This window comes from Neomonachus schauinslandi, chromosome 4, assembly GCF_002201575.2.
Source record: "Neomonachus schauinslandi chromosome 4, ASM220157v2, whole genome shotgun sequence".
In the NCBI taxonomy this organism is placed as follows: domain Eukaryota; kingdom Metazoa; phylum Chordata; class Mammalia; order Carnivora; family Phocidae; genus Neomonachus; species Neomonachus schauinslandi.
This window is the reverse complement of record NC_058406.1, coordinates 131,120,038-131,132,933: the sequence shown is the minus strand read 5'-3', so window position 1 is coordinate 131,132,933 and position 12,896 is coordinate 131,120,038.

Here is a 12,896-nt window from a genome sequence, read left to right as displayed (position 1 = left end):
GGAAAAAAATTGGTAGGAGACCAAAAAAGAATTAATTAAAAACTACTGACTTATCATAAAAGTACAAGTTGTAGCAGAATATTCTTGAGTTCTGCATATACATCCACTAATTCAATAGACTGTCTATATTGCTGCTGAACTAGAGGTCCAAAAACATAAGAACCTCATATCAAAAGACACAACACAGGGTTCTGTTCCAAAACTTGTCTGGATTTGCTGAAAAATGCCCGTAAATTTTACATGAAGAAAGTTTTTGAAATAAATATAAAGGAGACATTTCTCGTTATAAGATCATTTTTGTTCTTAAGAAAAATTACCTACAAGAACACTGCATGCAAAAGCCTGTTATTAAAAACAGTATATAGTGTATATTTGTTTTGTTTTAATTCTAATTGTATATATGTATTTGTGGTTGTACAGATCAAGTGCACTGCTTGAAATACAAGATTTGAAAGCACATGTCTTCATTGAATCATCTGTTGTGAACTGAATGTTTTATCCCCCCAAATTCATATGTTGAGATCTAATCTCCAACGGGATGGTATGTGAAGGTGGAGCCTTTGAGAGATAATTAGGTCACGAGGGTGGAGCCCTCTTGAATGGGATTAGCGCCCTTATAAGAGGAAACCAGACAGCTAGTTTGCTCTTTCTGCCACTTGAGGACACAACAACAAGATAGCCCTCTGCAACAAGGAGGAGGGCCCTCAATAGACACAGAATTGACTGACAACTTGATCTTTGATTTCTCAGCCTCCAGAATTGTGAGAAATAAATTTCTTTTGTTGATAAACCACCCACCCAGTTTATGCTATTTTGTTATAGTAGCCTGGGCTGACAGGACACTATCACATAGAAACGTATATAATAACTTGAATGTTCTCATCCAAGTATCCCTGGAATGTTTGAAAATCCACCTGTAAAACAGCTAGAGGAAGTTACTATTAATATTACCATTTTAGGTACAGACTAGTAAGACTAATGTATATTTTCAGGTTAGCTTAACAAGTTAGATCATGTTTCTCAGCTAGGACAGCGCAGTGGTTTTGTGGAGCCCAACTACCTTGGCTCATATATAGGTTTTATCTGCTACTTATGAGAACTAAGCCTCTCAGTTCTTCAGGTTCTCCATCTGTAAAATTTAAAATATTAGTGCTTATCTCCTAAGGATATTATGAAAATGATACCACATATTCATGTAAACCATCTAGAAGTCTACCTGAAATATAGCATGTGCTCATTTAGATATTAACTACCATTATTCTACTACTATTACTGTTATCAGCTATAACTCTTCTGCTCTCTGACCCAAAACACAACTTTAAATTTTGTCATTAATTTCAAATTTATGCCCTCAGCTGTAGGGAACCTAAGGGGGCCATAGTTGAACCAGCATATCCATTTCTAATATGTGAAAATATCTTAGACTGTGCACAAAGGATAGTAGCAAAAGTGAACTCTCTATCAAGATATCAAATATTTATAATCCTATGGTCCACAGTTGGATCATGTATGGACTTTGTTAATTACAATCTTGACTTCTTGATAATCTTACTAATATTGAATTCTATGTTCAGTGACAACTATTTTATTTATTATTATAACTACTAGCTAAAAACTATAAAAGGAAAAATGAAGCAAGTAGGTTTCTTTGAAATGATCATGAACCACAAAAACCAGTTTCCTTTTTACAGAGGCTCAGAAAAGTTAATTGAATCACCTATGCTCACAAAACAAGCAAGTGGTAGAACAGAAATTAGAATTTAAATCACATGACCACTAGACTAATGTTCTTTAACAATGCGGCCATCTGAATAGCAAAGTATTTCATTGTGTATAAGTTTAGAATTTGCAAACTGACCGAACACCTGCTTTCTTATGATTTTCACAACAAATCTACGATGTGAGTGTGCCAGGGTTTATTGTTAATATATAAACATTTTGAAAGCTCAAAAAAGGAGACTCCCCGGACCAATCCACATTACCATAGCTGGTAAGTGACAGATCCAATTAAAACTACACACACACACACATTGCTATGATTTAAACATTTGGGTCCGCCCAAATTCATATGTTGAAATACCAATGCCCAATGTGATGTTATTTGGAGGTGGAACCTTTGGGGGCCGATTGGGTCTGGAGAGCAGGTCTCTCATGCATAAGATTAATGCCCTTGTAAAAGAGGCCCAGGGGCTCCCTTGTCCCTTCTACCGTGTGAGGATAGAACGAGAGGTCTGTGACCCAAAAGAGAGTCCTCACCAAACCTGCTAGCATCCTAATCTAGGACTTCCAGCCTCCAGAAACGTGAGAAATAAATTCCTGTTGTTTACAAGTTATCCCAGTCTGTGGTATTTTGTGACAGCCGCTCGAATGGATAAAGACACACACAGACAAACAGACAAACATAATTAATAAAAAAGCTCTGAGTCCAAACCCACTGGCTTCGCCATTTACAACATGGCTTTAATTGCAACATAATGTTTGGGCATCAAGAATTAAATTCTGTAATTAGCAAACATACATGAAGTACGAAGAGCTAAATTAAAAAAAAAGTGCTGAAATTTAGAATTCAATGGGATTTCAGGTAATAACAGCTTAGGCCTGCAGGCTGTCACTTCGCATCTGAAACAATGATTCCCACTGTTTTTCTGGTTGACACAATTTATTAAAACCTCTCAGCATAGACGAAATAAAATTGTGATAAGCCCCCAAATCCAACACAGAAAGCCTAGCATGAAACATTTAAGTCATAATTTACCTTGAAGAGTCAGGAAAAAGAAACCCGAGAAAAATGAGAAAAGTTCAAAAAAGTCATTTCAACATCCCAGTAGAGTTAAAGACCATTTTCAAGTATTCCCGTTCAGATGTTTTTATAATTGCGTGGATCCTACAGCGCTACACATTCTACCAGTTCTCAAGTGGCTGTACCCAGAAGGTGGTGACTGTTTCTGACTGTTTCTGACTGGCTGCTTGCTTGCTTTTATTTTCATTTCCTGTATGAGACTGAGATTGCTGTTTGGGGACAGTTAAATCTACTTCAAGCATAAGAATCATTTGTCCCATGTGGAGGCAGCTTCAATGAATAGCTTTCCATTTCTTCTTATTCATCCTGACTTTACAATTGTGATGCTTAGCATGATAGGATTTCATTTGGTACCCCCTCTGCATCACCCAGCTTGCTTGCTTTCCGGTTACTCAGGCCAAAATTTGGAGCATCATGGTTCAGATGGCATTTTGGCAGGGACTGTCATCTGTAGATTGGGTTTGGCTCTGCGTGGTGTGCTTCTTGATTATTTGCTTGTTAAATATGCCTCGCAGCTCTCAGGTCAGGGGGGCGGGGAGCGGCGGACGGATGTATCAGTACAGCACTGATAAAAAGAAAAGCTTACATCTTTTATTTTCTTAGCAAGACAAAATAAAGAAAAAAATGGGATCAATTTCTTGATAACAATTTCATAGTTTTCTTTCCAGTCGAGAAATACCTCCTTATCTAATGGCTGAGCATCTGATACAAATTAGCTCTAAGCAATGCATTATGGTACAAATGTATGTATTTGCATTTTCCAAAGCTCTGGGTTTTCACTTAATATTTTCAGTGAAACAAAAACAAGCACTCATTGAAAAAGTAATAAAATTAAAGGTGAACACTATACCAATGAGATAATTTGGAGGGCAGGAAAAGTAACTAGAGGTAATTTTCTTTTGAACAGACAACTTTTATTAAGATCATAATTGAAATGGTTGTCACAGATATAAATTTGTAAGAATGCATAGCTTGTAACTATAGGCCAGAGGCTTTCATCCTTGAAAAGTTGGATTTAACACTTTAAATCTGAAAAGATTTCTATAAAAGGTGTGACACTTACAATTCACCAAGGATAAGCAGATATTCTCCCAAAAGTAACTGTTAGTTGCCAGGAGAAAAAATTCCCAGATAAGGATACAGATTCTAGAAAGGCACAGAAATGTAACAAGGTATAAAGAGTTTTTTAGAAAATGAGAAATTTTCTATTTGTTTTTGTGATGTGGAGAAACCATTTAAGGAAGATGATATTAAAAATAGAGTTGCCATCGTATCTTAAGAGTCCATGTACAAGACATTAGTGAATTTGGAAATTTTTTCTCTGATCAGTAGGGAGTTAAGTTTTTATTTGTTGCTTTTTTGAAACAGATGAGTTTGTTTAGCATTATACTTTAGAAAATTATTTCTGACAATTATATGAAGGATAGTTTGGATTAGGAGCAATTGTGGAGAACACACCTGTTTGAGGCCTCCACAATAATCCACCCAACATATGTTAAAGAACTGAATGAAAACAGAAGTAATATGGTAGGGGAGAAAATATAAAACATTTAGGAGGTTGCATTGATGAACCTTGGTGACTGATGTGGACTGTAAGATAAAAAAGAGTCAAGGATAAAGCACATTCCAAGATTGTGAAATATAAAGAATAATTACGTTTTACAAGATCTATAGAATACAGGAAGAAAGAGATGAACACATTAAGGAGGAAGGCTGTTTTCACTTTGGAAATAATGCTGCTCGAAGCTGGATTACAGGATTGGAGCACAGGAACCAAGGAGGGCTGGAAATACAGACTTGGGAGTCACTGTGCTATAAATGATGGTTTTTATCCTAGAATTGCAAGTAAGTTCCCATGGAGGTCATGCAGAGTGGGAAGAGAAGTTGGCATGGGATAAAGTGGTGGACAACAGCAGGATGGTTGCAACTTTTAGAGTAAAAGGAAGAGAACACTTCAGTCTGACAAGTGAAAGGAAGAAGCAAAGTGTCAGAGAATGATAATTTGCTTGCAGAGGCTAAGTAAATATGTCTTACTTCTTAAAAAATTCTTCCTTAAATATTACTCTCCTTTGGTTTTCATATGATTATACATTTTTGACACCCTCTACAGTTTCATTTTCTTTTATCTCTTTTTTTCTCCTCAAAGTTTTATCCTTGATTCTCTTTTTCTTTACTCTAAATCTGGACATTCTCCACTGCCATTTTATATTAACTATTCCTAAATAGGAATATTTGCATTCATTCAAAAACCCTTAAGGATTACTACTGCAGAAAGTAATCACAAAAAAACAACAGAGTTGACATTTCTTCCATAGAATTTACTGTATGGAAAGTGTAATAGATGCATAAGTGGATTGCAATGTGATAAGTGTGAGATGATCACATTGTATGATCAGGTAGATCAGCGTAAGTTGTATGGGAAGTAGATTTGACAGATAAGCTAGAGGCAAGGACTTCTGGTAGCAATTTGTTTCAGTAATCCTAAAAGGAAAGAATGAGGGCCTACACTAGGGATACCAGGATGCAGCAGAGTCTAGGGTGACTCACTCACGATCTTATGTATATGCTTTGTTTCATGTAGCTGTGGTTGGAGGTGCTGATGCCTGAGTTGATAGGAATGACATTCCTTGGCATGACCATTCCTACACGAGTTAGAGCAGGTTTGACTGGAGAATGAAAATGATATCAGTTTTGGACATGCTGGGTTTGACATTATCTTTTTTTAAATGTCTGGGTGGGAGCAACAAACAGGTAATTAAAAATTTGGGTCTGAGCCTCAAGAGAAACTTACTGAAGAGTCACTCCTGTGGGCATGAATGGGAATCCTTTTTGTGTCATATAGAAAAAAAGGACTAAGGACAAAAACCTAAGAATTGCTGTATTTGCAAGATTCAGCCACAATTCCAGCTTCTTCCCTGAGCTGCAGACTCACAAAGACTTTGTATATACAAGTACCCATATATATCTCCGATTCAGTATCTTAAACTACATGCTCTCTTTGATAATCCGTTCCACTTACTGTGTTCTACATGCTTATTCATATTGCAATCATTTTTCAGTTATGAATTTCTGAAACCTTGAAATGTTTTTTTCTCTGTCCAGTTGGGACCCTTACTACTCCAATTGGTTACTAGGTCTTTTGATTCAACTACTATGATGTTTTTCTTGCTTACTCATACTTTCTATTCCCACTGCCATTGAACTTAGTACAAGCACTCAAAATCTCTTGTCTGGTCTATTCCTAGTCTCCCCACCAATATACCTTCCAAGATTTACCTTTCCAAACTCGAGGTTGAATGGTATCATGTACCTACTCAGCACCCTGAAAAGGTATTTCTTTGTCAAAATAATAAAGCCCTGTAGTCTCAAGATCCAAATCCTATGATTTATGTCCCAAATCAATCTTCCTAGGCTTATTTCTCCATTCATTCCAGCTGGAGTTATAAACTCCAGTCAATACCAAGTGGTGCTCCAAATATCCTCTCCACTCTCCAGCTTCTGTCTTGTTGCTTGCATTGTTTTCTCAACCTAGCTAAACACTCTCCGTGTTTTAATCCCTGACTTAAATGTGATTTCCATTACATCTTCCCCAGTGCTTTAATCAGAAGTAATTGTCCTTTCTGCTCTCCCCTCATAGAACTTCTCTTTTAGCATTTATTTAATTCTGGGTCATATTATACATAGTTCATCACATGTGTTTATCCTGGTGGCTAATACCTTTATCTTTTATCATCCCCATTAGGAACACAACAAATAGAGTAAAGCTATTGAAGAAAAACTATTTCTATGGTTTAAAGTAAACTGGTTCAATCCTATATTAAGAGTCTGAGTTTACTTCCACTACAGTGGTAACAGCTAGGTAGTTAGGGGGAAAAACTCCAAATCTTATGTATTTTCAAGGAGCAATGAGTATGTTTTAAATTGCCTAGCTGCCTCTATATTGAGACAGGCAAGATTATGTTTGGTAGACATTATTTCAGATCATCTCACCAAATAACTTGTATTTCTTCAGTCAAATACTTAATATATTTTTGTTCAATGTTCCAGAATGTTCTGTGGTTTAGGTGCCTAAAAGTTAGAGGTAATGGGGCCAGTGAGTCCTTGGCTTGCAGGAAACAAAATTTCTCTTGAGGTATATAGCTGACAAGTCACAACAAATTAAAAGAACTTTTGCTTATTTCTGATCTCATCCTATTCTGACCACTACATTTAATCCACAGATGGAAAAGCTTTTGGGGGAAACTGTGTTACCCTTACTCCAACGATCTCCAATACAGGTTGAGTTCTTTTCATAGCTAACCAAAATTTGTCCCAGATACATGCAATGGTTTATGGTAGAGTCCAAGTGCCCTAGTTTTACCAAGAGTGTATATTTATCCTTTCCAACCCAGCAAGTGAAATGTTTAGATGAAATTCTCTAGATTCCAGATTCTTAAAGCAGAAGTTTATTTATTTGGGGGAAATAGGTTTAACCTTTGTTCTCTTTTGCAGACATCATCCTGGAATTGGATACTTCACACAGTCAGAGTTCACAGATTTATTACACCTGAAATGCACGAGACAAAGGATGTGTTGGAAAGTACTCTTCCCAGGACCAAATGTAAATGACTGGCCACAAGCAACACTAGACCACAGTAGTCATGGTTCTGGGAAAAATAGTAGAAAAATAGTTTGGGGTCTGAAGAGGTGTCCCCAGAATAATCATGAGACATAGTAGGGCCCCACTATAGGAGAAGAGAGAATGTCTCTGATCCCCAACATGGTGGGGTCCATTGGTGGGAAATAGTCCCAGATTGTTTTAGTTCTTTGTTCAGACTGAGGGCAGAAAGAGAAAATCCTCAGTAATTGGAAAGTTCCTTCTGATGCCTTATTCTAATACCCTGACCTTAATGTTTATCCAACAAAACCCTTACTTCTCCTGTTGCTTGTCTCCCTCAAGACTTATGGAATTGTTTTGCCCTCAGTTCATCCATATTCACCTGGCACACATCCCTTGAGCCACATAATATTTTCTTCGAAGACCTTATATATTTACCTAGAAAATGACATTTATTATACAATGGTTATTTAAGATCCATTAAATCTATCTAATAATGCTTAATACTAAAACACCTTAAGATTCTAATTAATAAGACGACACAATTTCAGAGCATAAATTGTATAAATAATAAGATGCTTCTGAAGGATACACATTATCAAAGATTTTTCTTTATTCCCTTACATTCAATTAATTAATTAATTTCAGCCCATATGTGCTTAAATCACTCAGAGCATAAAAAATGAGGGGTGAAAACCCAAGTATTAGCTAATATTATCTATGTGTTGTCACACATGCTTTTTATTTAATCCCCACAAAACACTATTAGGTTGTCAGTGAAGAAACTGAGGCTCAGAGAATTAGCTTCCCCAGCAACACAAGGACTGTATTTAAATCGAAATCTATGGAACTTTGTAGCAGTCATGCTCCCATAAGGAAAAAGAAACTATTCTAAATTCTTCAACTTAAGAGAACTTAAAACAGGAAAATGGATATGCAGGTGATGGAAGTGCTCAGGCACGAAACTAATAACTCAAAACAGTATTTCTGAGAACACCCATCTCTGAAAGCTAACTCCATCCTAAGGTTGGCGGGAAACAGAATGCTTAACTAGAGCCTAACAGACAGAGCCTCCAGAAGAGTGTAAGATCATAGAGCAAGAGGTTCACTTGCTGAATCAGGGAACATGAAGGAAATGCTGGATTTGCTATAGAGACAAAGAAAAAAAGAGAGGGAGAAATACTCTTACTTTTCTCTTGCTTTCACCTTCCAGTTTTCCTGCACTGCCTCTCATTGGTTAGTTTGACTCAGAAATGAGCTGCTCAGGCTACCTGGGAAATGTAGTTCCCTGTTATGCAGTGCGGAAGAAGGAAAGGGCAGGATGTTGATTTGAGAATTAAAAAAGGCAAATGCCAGCACACATTCCATGATGCCACCTGGCACACGAGAGTGGATAGTGTAAGCAAAGCATACAGGTGAGAAAGTATCAAATAGATGCTAGAATAACAGTGCAATTTGGTTGCTGCCTGTAGAATATGTGGAAACATTAGTCTAGAAAAGTCTAGCGGTAGAACAACATAGGGAAATATGAGGGTCAGGCTAAGTCGTTAAAATTTAATTTAATGAGAAGACAATTTGGACCAGGGACACGATGCAACTGACATGTTGTTTGGGAAATATTAATTTGAAAATTGCCATGTAGAATGGCATTAAGAAGATTCAAGAACATTGCCTCGCAAGGAAACAATTACAGTTGTTTAGGTCATAAATGATAATGACAACATGGTGAAGAGCTATAATTTATTGTTCATCTAATATATGCTAGCTACCTTTCTACATAATTTATATGTAAACATTATTCCAGTTGATTCTCATGACAATCCTTCAAGGTAAACATCATTATCTGACTATAGAGACGAACAACAAATCCAAGAATTTAAACGAGATTCCCCCAGTTGTAAAATAAATAAGTGACAGGGCCTTATCTAAACTCCTGGTAATAAAGTAAAATAAATGGAATTATTTTGGGTGATCCAAAAACTATGTGTTTATAACACAAAGCTTGATACCCAAGTTGGCATATGTTGGTTACCATGATAGATATCAATTTTCTGTATTGTTAACTTTAATACCTATAAATATTAATGCTGGAAAACATGTTTTTTTGGTTTGTTCATAGTTGTTTTATTTAGTGTAACATAGATACTATTCCAAATGGCCTTGGAATTTGTCACCTATTTTCTTCATAGTTGGATTATTCTTTAATTCAAAACTCTCCTGTAATAAATGAAATATTTTGTTACTAACAAGCTCATGTTAAAATAGTATCTTCAAGACCTATATCAGAAGCTTACATGAAGCCAAAAGTTTGTTAATGTGGATATCAAACATATTGAATGCCTACATTTTGTTTCTATATCAAAATGTTTTAATATTTTCTCCACGTGATGATTTAATGTTTTCTCCAGTTTTTGTTCATTGCTGTTTGTTAATCACTCTCAACTACTAGATGTTTATAGGTATTCCCTTGAACTTCAATAATTTGGTTGCCCCTAAATGAACATATCTATCACAGTAAGTTATCTGTTCATCAATTATACTGATGTGTTTTCATTCATTCCAAATCATTTTCACACCACTCCTGAAATTCTTAATAACTCTTTAAGTGATAATGTCTTTTAAAAAAATTCTACAGAGTTAAATTATCTAAGTATATAAAGTGAGTAATATAAGGCTAATTTTGATATTTTTGTTGAAATTGATGGTCATTGTTGTTTGGTCTAGTTTTAATTTATTTTTTTGTTATTACTTTTGTCAATGAATCACTAAAGAATGACCAAGTCTTCTTAAAATTGAAACTATTGAATATGTAGAGATCTGAATTTGGCAACTATTTCATCCATAAAAACAATTAGATACTATTCAATCCCCTGCCACCCTACCTTTCTAAATAGCAGTTGAAAAGTTGGTCTTGGAAACTGATGGCATTTTAATAATATGAATCAGAGACTGAGTCAGAAGTACTGTTAGTATCAGAATGACTCATTTTTAAATTACCATTGTTTAGTTGAATCTATAATGACCCTGTATTTGCATTCTTGCAGGAACTTCCACTATTATTCCTGTTTCTTAGAATACTAATCTGAAGGAAAGAATAGGTCATCACTTCTGAAATGGATGGCAGTGCTGTATAGTATAGAATGTAGATAGACTCATTATTCTCAACACATTTGACTCATTTTTGCCCATATGACATAAAAGTCTATATTTTTACTAATTCTGAGAATATCCATTATGAAACATGAGGCCAAAACACTAAAATCTATTGTCTTGGTTTGTACTAAAACTCTGCAGTAAGACAGAGACCTATACTTTTTAATTGCTAAATGCTTTGATTGTTCTAACAACTTCATGTTCAAAATTTATAGTAGGTGATAGTTCTATAATTTCTGTCTATACAAGTTCTTTCTTCCTTTTGACATTTGTGACCTTCCCAAATATTTACCAAGAATTCCAAATACCATTTATACTGGTAAGAACTAAAGTGAAAGGTATCATGTAGAGCTTATGAGGCCTTAGAACCTTTAGGCCATAGAGCAATAGATTAAATGACCTCCGGAGACCCCCTCCAGTCCTATATTCTATGGGGACTGATAAAGCACAGAAATAGCCAAACAAAGGGAATACAATGAAACTGGTTCTATTATCCCAGCATTTAATGGTTTTCTGTGTATGAAGTTCAAAGCTGAAAGTTTCAACAAAGATTCTATCAACACAGTGGTTCCTGCATTTACCACTTTTCTGCTTACAATACTTTCTCACATTTTTCAAAGGCCAAGAAAGTGTGCTTTCTTTGTAATTCCAAAAGTAGTTTAAGTAATAGGAGATATTATTACAGATTAAAAAAAAGTATGTAACAGTGAAATCAGAGTAATAAAGTTGGATTTGGGGTTAGGCCAATAGAGCAACCAAAGGAATACAAAAAAGGCGAAAGTATGATTTTTAATAGAAAAGTAAATTTTGAGTAGAGACACATATGCTAACCAAATGAAAAAGAAAGGGTGAAAGGTAAAGGACTTTGAGAAAGAGTAAATGAAATATGCTGAAGGGTGAATTAAAGTATGTTCAAGGGCTATGCATATCACCTAGAAATAAATATGGTTTTAGTTAGAATAAAAAGTCAGTGTGGCAAAGAAAAAGAGTCCAAAAACTAATCAAAGCCAAGAAAGAAGAAAATGTGCAGGATAAAACATGAGCTGGAGAGAAGCACTGAGGTGACTGAATGAAGTTAAAAGTGTAAAAAATATGATAAGAAAATTAAGGGTAGAAAATGAAAGGGAGATTGCACAAGAGTTTCAGATAAATCAGGATTCTTTCAAGTAGAGAAATAAGAAGGGGTCAGGGCTGGAGATAATGGGACCTCCATGAAATGGAAGTGTAATTTATTCACCGAAGTGGTGGATATTGCTATCAATTTTAATGACTTCTTTGCATCAGCTTTCAGACTAGAGAATGGAGAAAAGATATTAGCAAAGAGAAGTATGTTTGCATATCTCAAGGAAGAAGAATGAAATAAATATCAAGCTAGAGCAATGATTAAGTTATTCAACTATTTAATTTCTGGCAAGCTATAGAAAAAATTGAAAACCAACTTAGATTTCATAAAGGAGTAATAATAAATAAGAAAACCTTTACCAGGTGCCTTTTAAAACTTTATAGAATTTAAGGAGCTAAAAAAAAAAACATAGCCAACATTTCTAGACTCATCTATTTTTATATCCACAGTCTGAAATACTTCTTGAAAACATAATACTCTGACAGCTATGTATATACATTTAGTCAATCACAGAAAGCTTGATTAGCTTTCTCTGATAGAATTTGGTATACACACACACACACACACACATTAATTTTAATTCCATTTTATTCTGCCATGGAAAGCTAAAATTTTTCTCTTCCGGGAAGGTTTTTCACCTCAACAGAATATAAGCACTCACAGAAGTCCTTGAGACAGTCATTCATACACCCACCGCTGTGTGAATGATGAAAACACACACAGAGACAAGCAATGGAGTACAGAGCACACTCCAGCCATCACTGTCTCATGCTGCCTAGCAGCTTGAAGAAGTCAAAAGCCTCACATCAAATTATCCCAGCCAGAGCTTCATATTTATCCATATCCTGATGGGGAATACAGATAAAAATCATATTTTCCCCATCCCAAGCAGGGTAAAAAGCCAAGTGATTCATTCATGGGCATGAAATCAAAACATCATCTGTATCAACTAAAAAAAAAACAAAACAAAACAAAACAAAACACAAAAAAACTCTAGTAAGATTCTTGTTAAAATTTTATGTGATTTAATCTTGGGAAATCTTGCGAAAAAATCTCAACCTCTGAAGATCTTACAAAATGCTGAGATGGAACTGATCTTAGCATTGATGAGTCCGACTTCGCAGGAGAATGCAGGACTACCTGGGAACTCCTTGCATCCAGTACTTGGCTTCAGCAATTTCTGATGGACATCCCAGCTGGAACTCCACTTCAGGAAAAAGTAA